Raw genomic sequence first — 13,137 nt, 5'->3', positions numbered from 1 at the left:
CTAATCTTGAGCATTCTTTTGTGTTTACTAATGCATAGCAACTATGACTACTAAACGGGTACATAGTAATATCGGTATTATGTAGGTAACCAACTCTGCTATGCATTTGGTTTTTCATTAGTAGCCTGTTGTGACCATTGAACCTATGTATTTATCAATGCCAGTAGGTGTTTGTCATTGTCTGAAGTGGCGTACACTGACTGCCTGGGTAGAATTACCGACTGTATGGTACCGAATGAAACTAAATGGTTCCAGAGGCGTTTTAAAGTCTCAAACATGCATGACGTTTATACTGGGTGTTTCTGTAAGGACATGAAAAAATGTTACGCAGAGAATGCTCCACTGAACAGTTTTAGGTAGGGAACTTGGTGTCAGAGAAGCTGTCTTAGGGAGATATGGAAGTAAACTTGTCTACCGCTTTGTCTAGCACTACTTTTTTCCAGCTTATTTACAACTGACATGAGTACACGTTTACACGTACTTTCCTGCTGATTTACATGTAGACTCTTTATTTCCTGCAAAAAGACAAGGAGGACGAGCCTCATTACCAGGAAGTCATGATACAGGTTTTGATTGCTTCATTTCCCATAAGGTGGCTCTGTTTTTACATGAGAAATGTGGTGTAGTCCTTTACTTTCCTTAATAAGCTGAGTTGCAATATCAACACAATTATCATGCGGTATACGTCGAATCCTATAAGGTCCATTGTAAGTCAGAAAGAATTTATGACTCAAATGTTTCTTCTTATGTGACAATGAATGGGGTTTCATGAGAACTTCCTGACTAATATGTAGTTTCTTTGCATTTGTCCTATAGTGTAGTTTTCTCCCTCTGTCTGCAGCAGAATTAGTATTTTTTATAGTCAATTATGCCGTTATGTCGAAGTTTACGTGTATTCGGAGAAGGTACAAGTTCTCAGATTCTGTTCGGTGGTTCCTCATTCTTCAATACAAGAACAGGTGGTAAGGCAGTGGAGTCATGAGGCATTTCATTCAGTATGTTATGAAATAAGTGTAAGTATCTGTCTCAGTACTGATGCTTCCTGTGACAATAAAGTCTGCAAAGCTTATTGATTTCTTTCATAATCCTTTCAGACGGGTTACAATGTAGTGAATACAATGAAATAAAACAGGTTTGATTTTACGATTCAGAAGCACGCGTGACCAAACAGCAGATCTGAATTGTGGTCCATTATCTGAAATGACTTTGGTAAAGTGTCCAACTTCATGTAAGAAATTTTTAACAAAGGCCTTGGATACAGACCGTCCAGTGGCTATGCGTAACGGTGTGAAAGAAACAAATTTTAAAGTAAGTTCATCTGCGACTAGAACGTACGAAAATCCATTCTGTGTTTTGCCAAGGGCTCACAGAAGATCAACAGCAGGAAATTCTTTTAATCTAGTAGGAATGATAAGGAAACAATGGGGCACGATGTGAGATGGTAGATGGTTTATCTTTTTGACAAAGTTTACAAACAGACAAGACTCTCCTAATTGTCTTAGTCATTCGAAGAATATGATAACATATTCGTGTACCAAAGGGTACGTAGCTGAAATGAATGTACCAGATGAGCTTATTAACAAATTCGTCAGGAATGCAAAGTACCCATAACTTATTATCAACAGTGCAGTGTTTGAAGAGTATGTTGTTTCTAACCAGATAATAATGACGAATCTGCGTGTGTGTCTTTTCATGCCATTTACTGTGGATATCTTTCCAAGACGGATCTTTGCTTGTTCATACGTAATGTCCTTTAATGATGCAGTGATAAAGTTTTCAAAGGCTACTTTTTCAATGTAAAGAATTCCGAAATTTTTCTCAAGGTTAGCTTGTCTGTTGCTTTTCTCAAGGCCAGCTGGCGCACGTGGCTTCCTGCGGTGTGAGTCATTGTCTATTATCACTTTGTGGTCACGCGTCGTTACTGGGATTTAGAGATCTAATTTCCACAATTTCAACTTGTCGAGAGGCCCCTGCCCTGTTTGAATCCCGCCAGTTCTGATTAAATTCAGGTCTGTCGTCATGATTATATCGGCTGTCGTCATGTCGGTAGTTTCTTTCTTGTCGGTTCAGTGGTGGAGAATTTCTCCCAGTATCATAACTGCGAGGTGGTCCGTTATTCTGTTTTCCTTAATAATAATTATTCTGGTTCCCATATTTTCTGTTTCTACAATTATCTCTGTGTGCGAAATAAAAAAATTTAAATTTATTGATTTTTTGAAAAGAATTAAATATGGATATGGAACTTTAAAGTCCGAATTTTTGAAAGGCTTTTATACAGACTGTATTGACCGGCTAGAATGCGGACAAATTCGGTGCTGCGTGAAATTTGCCTGAAATATAATTTACAATTACGATTAATAATATTTTTTAATTCTACGTCATTGTTGATTTATACAGAGTTCTCACCTTAAACGTAGAATTAGTCCTTCTGCCTCTATATTAATTCATTAGTCGCCATCGATGTTATTCTCTTTGTTGACAGTTCGTATCTTCCTAAGTCGGCATCGGTTTACTTTACCAAGACGGTGGAAATAAAGGAATACAATGCTACGACGCTTTTAATTATTCCCGTAAAACTTAGATACATTTCACTATTTTTTTATTCACAAGACAATAAGACTTGCTATGCTCGTCGGACAAATCATAAATACTAACAAGAAGGCTGCCTTTCAGCACACACCAAAACTTACGTCCATCCCCTACAAGGTAACAATTGAGAGAGTATCTTAACTCGTTCTTGGATTATGAAACAAAAGAGAATCCAATATGAACATTACAGAGATTGTATTCTACATTCCTCGCAATTAAATCTTTGGCGCAGACTTCAAGGTAATGTATCTCTCAGCGTCGTAATGTGTCACTACAACTGCCCCCCTACTGTATACTGTCACTAGAAATTTTATTTGGTTGACAGGATACAGTAGTCGACCTTGCAGTTGATAGGTTTGGGGTCTTTTATTTACAAATTTAATTTTTACTGTCTCATTTTCATGGCACTGTGAATCCTTTTGTATTACTGAGTCAGTTTTATTTGGCATTCTTATGCTAATATTTACAAACCTTAATCCTAATATACAAACTTTTGATTTATACTGATAAATCAACATAATATAGTAAAGTTTATAAAATCAAATATAAAAGAATACAAGGTTATTTACACATGTTTCCTTCCTCATCAGAGGTGAAAATTAAGTCCATGTATTGCTTTCCGTTTTATTCTGGGGCGGCAAGCTTTGTTCGCTGGCCCCACTGTTGAATATGGGCGGGCGATATGCGCTCCTGATTGTTTAGTTGTTCGTTAGTGGGCGACGTTGGCTGATTGCGCGCCAGTGTAGTAAATTTCCAGTGTCCGAGTACTGTCTACACTTCAGAAACTCAGTATGCGTGAGCTTTTTGTAGCTCCCTCCATTGCTTTGAGCGGATACGTTGTGGTACATTTGAATATGTTCCCCGAAGAACACACCACTCTATAGCCTAGGCAGGGGACGGTCCCGTGGATGCACATCCAGGTAAGAAGCGTACCATGTGAAACTTGTATGGCATTGTCTTCTGTTATTATGTCGCCATGGTCGTTTGACGATACAAGATTCAACTTTCGATGTCACTTGTTTAGGATCGCTGACACTTCCAACGTAGCACTGTGCGTAGGAAACTGAGGTTCACAATCCCAGTTGGTAATTCAGAGCATACTCTCTGAGCTCAAATGGTTCAAATGGTTAGGAGTACAATGGAACTGAACATCTGAGGTTCAAAAATGGTTCAAATGGTTCTGAGCACTATGGGACAACAGCTGTGGTCATCAGTCCCATAGAACTTAGAACTACTTAAACCTAACTAACCTAAGGACATCACACACATCCATGCCCGAGGCAGGATTCGAACCTGCGACCGTAGCAGTCGCGCGGTTCCGGACTGCGCGCCTGGAACCGCGAGACCACCGCGGCCGGCACATCTGAGGTCATCAATCCTCTAGAACGTAGAACTACTTAAACCTAACAAACCTAAAGACATCACACACATCCATGCCCGAGGCAGGATTCGAACCTGCGACCGTAGCGGACGCACGGTTCCAAACTGAAGCGCCTAGAACCGCTCGGCCACTCCGGCCGGCACTATTTTGCACAATTTTGATTTCTATACACCACTTTGATCGTGAATAATGCGATCGAAACTTTCTTTTTCACTACACTTTTTTCTTCACATTACCCATTTTACCTATCGTATCGACATTCATTCCCCTCGATACTTCTGGTCAATGCACGTAAGTATTCACAAAAATGTAAGTCACGGAATTTGGCATGAGATACAAAATACATCACATACAATGGAATAACATGTAACACATACAATAAATTGTTTACATTAATTGCAGGAAAAATTATCGACGAAAATTGTAAAATTTTTGACCGCTCATAGTGGCGATTTTCTCTTGTATTTTACTGTCACACACCCTTTTCCATTAATTAGTTGGAAGAAACAAGTCCTTTGTTTTCATTCTTGAACTCGTGTGTAAGTTAAGGTTTACCTCACGTTACGCATTCTTCATACGAAACGACATGCATCAGCGTGCAGAGAATACACCTGTAGCCGCTGCACTGAAGTTTGGGAAGGGAATTTTCTACCTTCTACGTAAGTTAGGGGCAACGACTACGTGTATTCTATGGTTTTTACTTATAAAATCTGAAAATATATGAAATAATCATTTATATGTAGCTTAACCCTAATATGTATAGTGTTTCGTGCTTCAGCACGTTCTGGTGTGTTTGGAAATCATTCTAATAAAACTTCTTACACTATTATGGACATATAAACATAAAATCTTTAATTTCAGTGTGTATCTACTATTACTATGTACAGTGTTTCATAATAGCGGCACGCCCTTGCTTGCGTGTATCATCTCCAATTAAAGTGCGCCTATAGGCGTCCTGTGTAATCATGAGAAAAAATATAAACATTTTAATGCATCGGTTGTCATGAGCATCTATGTACACGAATAATCCGACTTTCATAACTCTAATCCAGCATATAATTCTGTGTGACGGTTTTTGTTTATAGTTTATAAGCGATTCCTTTCGTTTACAGGTCGTCGATCACATTACTTACCTGTTCTCGTATAGCGGCGATATCATTTTCATTCTTTGTGACTGTAAATCGTGATACGTGTGAAAGATACAATTTTGACATGACTTATCATTTCATGTTTCAAGTGTGTAAAGTAATTCATAACTTCCTTCTGTATACATCAATGTATCGCTAATGTTGCACCGTGTATCAGAGTCTTACGGTTTTAATTACGTTGTTTCTTGACGTTTGGTATACATTTTTATACGAGGTTGTCTTAGAATTTAATTTTTCCTTATACACTTCTATGTTGTGAAGGTTCCGTACACATACAGTGCTTCTTTCGCCTTTCACATATTCATACATACATTTATACACACAAAGAAAACTACCACTAAAATGTACACTTTACTGGTGGGGCCCTTTCTCCTTACCCTGCACCATTCCCTCAATATTCCAAAATAATTCAGGATGTGCTGAGTATCGTCCCCTCATACTAATAATACTTACAACAAAATATTTCTTCATACATGCATAACTGACTTACGATCCGTTAATGCGCAATCATTCCATATTTTCCTCCCTTACACTTTCGCTTTCGTACATGTACCCTCGTGTATAGCTTATGTATTCCACATAGCTGGATTTGCTAAGTGCTTTAGATGTTTCCTAACGTTAATATGTTTCTCTCTCTATAAAGCCTAGGTATTTGTTTTGAGAGCGATTCACGTTCATTACTCACGTTGCGTAGATATGTTATTATTTTCCTGTTTTAAAGCTTCTGTCATTCGCTTCTTTAGTCACAAAAATTCACGCGTTTATCTTGTTGTTCCTTCTGAAAATCGCTCGCTACTGTGTAATGTAAATGTATGCGTTATCTCTTTGCTTTCCTCTTTGCTGCTAGCTTTTCCCTGTATGTAATTGTGTGTTGTTCTCGTGTACATAGCCTTTCTTCCGGTTATATATCTGGATTATTATTTTCTATTGTGCCATTTTCTTTCTCCTTCCGTACAGCTAGTCTTACCTGTAACATTTTACTCATTATAATATAATATTAAAATACCATCCATAACCAGTATCTACTTGTATGTTCACTTAATACTACGTAGTACCAGCTTATAAATAAATTCTCTAAGCTACAAGACTTATTTGCCCTTTCTTTCTTGTTTTTGAATGTCCTTCGTCACTGTGTCTCATAGTAAGCGTAGTGTCAAAACTTTTATTAAACGTTCCGCGCATGCGTGCTTTTGTACCACGGCTGGAATGCAGCCGCGGGGAAAACTCCGCATTGTTGGTGAATATTACTTGTGATAGCCGCCATCGCGTAGTATGGGTCACGTGTCGTCTGGACTCGACCGCGCATGCGCCTTCGCGCATTGTATACACTCAGCTGATCGCACTGTGGAGGGGGGAAGATTTCTCCCCGGCTGCCTGCAGCGCGTCCAATGCCCTCGTCTTGCCATGTAGCTATCGCGTGCTAATCAGCTGAGCGTGAGATTCCAACTTTGATGCTGTTTGTTGTTCGTTTCAAGCGAACAAACTCTGACCTTCGCGCTAATTTGTCATTGTTCCTCGCTCCTAAATAACTGAGTTGGACTACAAAAGTACTGTATGGTTTGTTTTACAGTGTTAATACTAGCAGTAACAAATGTTTCGTTAGGTGTGCTTAACTATGCGTTTTAAAGCTGGCATATGCCCCCAAGTTGGTTACTAGTTTCGATGTTTAATTGAAGCTACAGTTACGTTTTCTGCTTTAATGCATGTTTTTCACTGACAGTCTTTTTGAATGTACTTTTTAAATTACAGACACAGGACTTAGAATATTTTTTCCGTGTTCGCAAGTTTCTTATGCTACTGACAGCAATTTTACTGTGTGATAAAATGTTGTATTTTTTCTGTTTTAATAATACGACATATGACATTTAATGGAAAAATTCCCTGATATCTTTGTGAGGGTATAACCCTTTCACCTTGCCCGTTCGTGCGTTAACAGATAACATCCTGGGTGAGGTTTGTCTATTATAAAGAAAGGGCTATCATACAACTGCCACTTTTATGTAATGCCTTAATTTTACAGGTTTATGGGTGGGTACATTATAGTACTTCCTGTCCGATGTTAAATTGAGTAACCTTTCTTATCTTTTTGTTGAACTGTTATCTCGTTATTTCTGCTTGTTCTTCTATCTGTTGTAATGTTTGTCGTACCTTTTCGTCTAGTGTCATTTCAGTTGTGCCTAACATAGATAAAGGATTAGCCCATTCGTCAAGTTCTGTGCCTTGAAACATTAACTCTGTAGGTGTAAAGCCTGTTATTTACAATATGTTTAAATGGGGCTAGGTATTCTACCCATTTTGTCTGTTTACTTGGTATATAACTTCTTATAAAGCGATTAAATTCATTAAAATGTCTCTTAATCGGGCTCGATTCTGGGTGAAATTTGGACACTAATATATATTTTATGTTTTCAGATTCGAGAAATGTTTTCCATTTATTACTAGTGAAGTTTTTTGCATTATCAGTAAGTATAATTTTCGGTTTTCCTACTCGTGGTATGTAATCTTCCATCATGCATTTGATTATTGGTCCCGACATTACTGCTGTTGTAGCAGACATTTTTAAGTTTTCTGTGAAGACATCATAAAATGCGATCACGTATCTAACTCCTCCCCTAGCTCCTGGATATGGTCCTGCTTCGTCCATGGAAACTAGTTCTCTTGGTCTAGTTGAATTGATGGGGTGTAATACGTCCAAACCAGATCTGTTAAGATGTTTAACCTTCTGGCATATTGTACACTTCCTTATTATTTGTTCAATCTGCGGGAAGTAGCAATAGGTTGATATTTTCAATGTACATTTTGATACACCATAGTGTCCCCATACTGTATGTGTGGGTCTTATCAAATTGTCTATGTCTTCTTCTGGGATGCATACACACCAGGTGTTGGGTTGTTCATTGCGCCTGTAGAAAAGAACATCGTTTGACAGTGTGTAATATTGTTTCAGTCTACTATTGTCACCTGCCTGCAGTTTTTGTATAACTTGTCTCCGTCAGTTGTCTTCCTTTTGTAGTTTGGTGATGTCTTCACACATCTTTCTGTAATGTGGTTGAAATGTGCCATCACACTGCTCGATCAATTCACTGAACTCGCTGAAGCCTTGTGGCAAGCGCGATAATGCGCCGACAATTACATTTTGTTCACCTCGAAATCAACTCCCTGGAGGAATAAACACCAACGTGCAATCCGTTTGTGCAGCAAATTACATGTGAGTAAAAACGATAACGCTTGATGATCACAAAACACTCGTGAATGCCTTCCCCACAGGTAGTACTGGAACTTGCGGACAGCCCACACTACAGCTAACGCTTCAAGTTCCGTTGCCGAGTAGGTCCTCTCGCATTCCGTTAAAGTACTACTGGCAAAGCTAATTATGTTTATGTTCTGTTCTCCATTGTCGTTTACTGATTGGTACAGACAAGAGCCTAATCCCTGACATGAGGCGTCCGTGCTCAAACAAAAGTTTCAGTTCATGTCAGGATGTTTCAGAATGGGTGCATTTATGAGTGTCTGTTTGATGTTTACGAAATCTTCCTCACATTTTTCTGTCCACAGCCATGTGTGGTTTTTCCTTACAATGTTGAGCAGGGAATCACTATTCAATAACTGTTTGGGTAAGAATTTTCGAAAAAAATAACGTGACCCCTAGATAAGCTTTCACCTGTTTACGTGTTTGTGGTGAGGGGAAATATTTTATGGCATCAAGTGTTTCTGGATCTGGTAAAATTCCGTCTCGTGAAATAATGTGGCCTAAAAATTTTATTCGATCTCTTCCGAATTCGGCCTTTTCAAAATTTGCTGTGACGTCATATTCTCGGAACTTTTGGAATACCTTGTGTACCAATTCTACATGCTCTTGCCAGGTCTCCGTGACTATTAATAGATCGTGTACATACAACGTCACTTTGCTAATCAGTTCTGGACCCAATACTCTGTCTAAAGCCTCTATAAACACACCAGCACTCACACTGAGACCGAATGGCAGTACCTGGAACTGATATATTCTGCCAGCATGAATGAACGCAGTGTATTTTCTGCTATCATTATGTAGGGCTATTTGCCAATACGAAGCCTTCATGTCAACGGATGTTAAATGCTTCACTCCATGGAATTTAAGCAACTCCTCATCTAAGTTTTCTGGCCTAGTGCGTATTGGTACGATGATCTTATAAATTTCGCACGCATCTAACACTAATCTGACTGATCCGTCCCGTTTGCTAACAGCTAGTATGGGACTGCAGTACGGTTAATGTGAAGATTCTATCACCTTCCACAGAACCATCCTACTTATCTCCTTGAGAGGCGTTTCCTTCTTTGCCCAGGGTACCGCATAGGATATATGGCAGTACGTTTTGTGTGGGTAGACTTCCATTTTGTATTCATAATTTTTGATTAGTGTCGGAAGTTTTCTAAAAATGGCTCGGTATTCATAAGTAAGGTCTGCTAATTCATTTTGTTGAGGTTCTGAAAGACAAGTGGATTTTCCTACCTTCTCGTGGGCGGCCTGTTCTTTAATTATTTCTGTGCCTATTTGTTCGAGGAAAGGAATATCTATCAATAACACTTGTGAGTAAACTAATTTTACTTCAGCTTGTTTCTGTAATTTTCTATTACGCTCTATTGTTGACTTTACAAAATTGACCTTCACACTACGACTGCCCACTCTGAAATAGCAACGTGCACGGTCTATGTCGGTGTTTACTTTATACTGCCGGAAAACTTCGATACCTAAAATACAATTACAACTTGTCAGCGATTGAGAATGTACAGTTTATCATGACGTCGCTAATGGTAAGAGTTATTTGAGTCAGCCACTGAATACTTTTTGACTTGTTACTTACAGCTCTCAAGATTTTAAATTTCCGTTGGCAACACTGGAACCTTTAATGTTATCGAAACCTCTTTAAGTAAATTGTTAGAAATAATATTCGTAGATGTGTCTGTATCTACAATTTCGTTGGTAATTATACTCCCTATCTTTGCTGTTATTACAGCCGGCACGACGTCACTTACTTTGTTCGGTGCTTTCATCTCTTCTTCACATAGATCTTCTTCTACGGTAGCATCCTGATCATATCTTAAAAATAATTGTTTAAGATGTAATGTGTGTATGCCTGTGACCCCTGTTATCAAATCGGTCGGCCGGTGGGGGCCCATTGCGACCGATTGTTGTCTACTGGGGGAGACAACGGCGTTGCTTGATTACTGTCCGTTACCTCTACGATGTGTACTGAGTGGTTATTCTGTCGCCAATTAGTTTCCGGACCTTTGCGTGCAATATTTTCTTGCGGCAGCCCGTCGCTGTTTCTCCTTGGTCGGTCATTCCCAGGATTCGAACCTGCGACCGTAGTGGACTCGAGGTTCCAGACTGTAGCGCCTAGAACTGCTCGGCCACTCCAGCTGTCTCTGATCTGGTAATCGATGCTTAATCAACTGTGTACAAGGTTTCATTTGCAAATGGTTCGATAATCACTGTGGAGTGCAATTGAATTGTATTTAGTTCTACATTATGTTGTGCTAAAAAAAAATTGTGTAACCATTTACATCACTATTGTCAGAATCGGTGACGTGTCCATGAACATTTGTCAAATTAAAATTCTCTGATTCCATTGTGAAGATATTACTTTTGTCTGGTCTTTATTGTTTATCGAAATATTTAAATTCTCTTGCAAATGAATTAATAAAAATATTTGGCGATAGTTATTTGGTGTAAATTTACAAGATGGCGCACTACGTCTTCTAATTCTGCGATTGTTGAACATCAAAATGTAATAATCAATATGTAATTGTGCGTTGCCACAGAGACTACCAGGATTTTAATATGGAATGGAAAAAGTTCTGTTTTAAGTGGAGCTAAGCCAAGGTGCAGCCGCTGAACGCGTTTGCACTTTCCTACCTTAATTCCGGCCAAGCTGCATCACTCACGATTACGTTAGTTTTGTAAATCCTTGTCCTTGTTCCTTCTGGTTATTGTGCCATCCGTTTATACAATTAATATTGTTTCACCTTATTCGTCATTTTCCATGTGCGCCATGTAACAGAGAAACAGTAGTTAGTACAACTACAATTGTAGTGTAACAATCAAGTACTTACACTTGTTCCACCAACACTGTCCCTATCAGCGGTCGCTAGTGTGGCGAAATAATTAATAAATTTAAGTTTATTGATTTTTTGAAATGAAATAAAATATGGATATGGAACTTCAGAATTTTTGAAAGGCTTTTATACGGACTGTATTGGCCGGTTTGAATGCGGACAAATTCGGTGTTGTGTAAATTTTGCCTGTAACATAATTTACAATTCCGATTAATAATATTTTTGAATTCAGACTTCTCATCTTAAACGTAGAATTAGTCCTTCTGCCACAATATTAATTCATTAGTCGCCATCGATGTTCTTCTCTTTGTTGACCGTGCGTATCTTCCTAAGTCGGCATCGGTTTACTTCACGAAGACGGTGGAAATAAAGCAATATAATGCTATGTCGCTTTAAAAAATTCTCGCAAAACTTAGATACTTTTCACTATTTCCTTATTCACAAGACAATAAAACTTGCTATGCTTGTCGCACAAATCATAAATACCAACAAGATGGCTGCCTATCAGCACACACCAAAAATTACATCCATCACATACAAGGTAACAATCGAGAGAGTATCTTAACTCCTTCTTGGAGTACGAAAAAAAAAGAGAATCCAATATGGTCATAGCATTGATTATATTCTACATTCCTCTCACTTTTAATCTTTGGCGCAGACTTTAAAGTATTGTATCTCTCTGTGTCGTAACGTGTCATTACATTTGTTATAATCATTACCACGAAGAGGTGACCTTTCCCTGTAACTATTGTTATTCTGCCAACGGTTATCGTACGGTTGGTGTCTATTTTGGTCACGATTGCCGTTATGAAAGTGGTCTTATCGTGTCCGGTTATTATTTCTGTGAAATGGTTTACATGGCTCTAACTACTATGGGACTTAACATCTGAGGTCATCAGTCCCCTATACTTAGAACTATGCAAAACGAACTAACCTTAAGACATCACACACATCCATGCCCGAGGCAGAATTCGAAGCTGCGACCGTATCAGCTTCGCTCTGAAGTGCCTAGAACCACTCGGCCACTGCGGCCGGCTTATTTCTGTCGTCGCGGAATTGTGACGGATGTGGCCTGTAATTGTTGTTTTCCAGTTTTCGCATCCCGCTACAGTCTGTGTCAATTTCCAATTCTTGTAAAAGTCCCTGAAAAGCTTCGATGTCCTCTTTACAAAGTCCTTCCAAAATAATATGTCTTAAATGTTTGACAAATACTAATTTTTGTGCAACATATCCCCAAAATATTTTACCGGGCTGGAGAATTCAGGCTGTTCAAAATGTTTCATCATTACAAAGGCACGATAGAAATCTCCTTCACTGTGACAATGGCGAATGACCGATTGCATTCTTACAGCTGGTTCATTTTCTAGATAGCCACACGTAAATTCTAATCTGTGCTCCAATGACCATTTGGTTGGAAAACAATGAGCAAACTGATGAAGCAAAGCTTGTGGATATATTTCATTACAGGAATTTTTGAATGTTTTAAATTTACGCATTGTGAAGAAGAGCTTATAGTCAAATCACCGTGAATCCCTCTTCCCGTGTTGGAGCGTGGTGTCCTCTGAAATATGTAATTCTTGTACTACCTGTGCCAACTGACGTAGGCCTACTTCCCGGATTTCTCTATTGTACTGTGTATTGATTTCATTCAAATTTTGTTTGAATTTCCAAATTTGGTCGTACTCTTCTGTGTCAGTAAAGGCTACCGGTCTTGTATCATTCCGATCATCTACTACCTTCGTAGATAAATTAGTTACCTTGTCCGAATGTTCAACTACTTTTTTCGATAATGTACTGATTACCTCCATGTGTTTTTCTGAACCAAGTTTCATAGTGTCCATTTGTGTCGAAATCGTATCTACTGTGTCCTTTAGGTTTTCCTGATTTTGTACAAGTTGCGTGACCGTATCGGTAAATGCAACT

General features: G+C 38.7%; 1 long non-coding RNA gene across 1 annotated transcript in view; it reads left to right on the top strand.

Moving 5' to 3' along the window:
• Positions 1–13,137, top strand: part of LOC126456857 (uncharacterized) — a 38,299-nt gene that overhangs the window by 5,919 nt on the left and 19,243 nt on the right. The gene's annotated exons all lie outside the window — the stretch shown is intronic.

The sequence above is a fragment of the Schistocerca serialis genome, chromosome 2, assembly GCF_023864345.2.
Source record: "Schistocerca serialis cubense isolate TAMUIC-IGC-003099 chromosome 2, iqSchSeri2.2, whole genome shotgun sequence".
Classification (NCBI taxonomy): domain Eukaryota; kingdom Metazoa; phylum Arthropoda; class Insecta; order Orthoptera; family Acrididae; genus Schistocerca; species Schistocerca serialis.
This window is presented reverse-complemented; position numbering and strand designations above follow the sequence as displayed.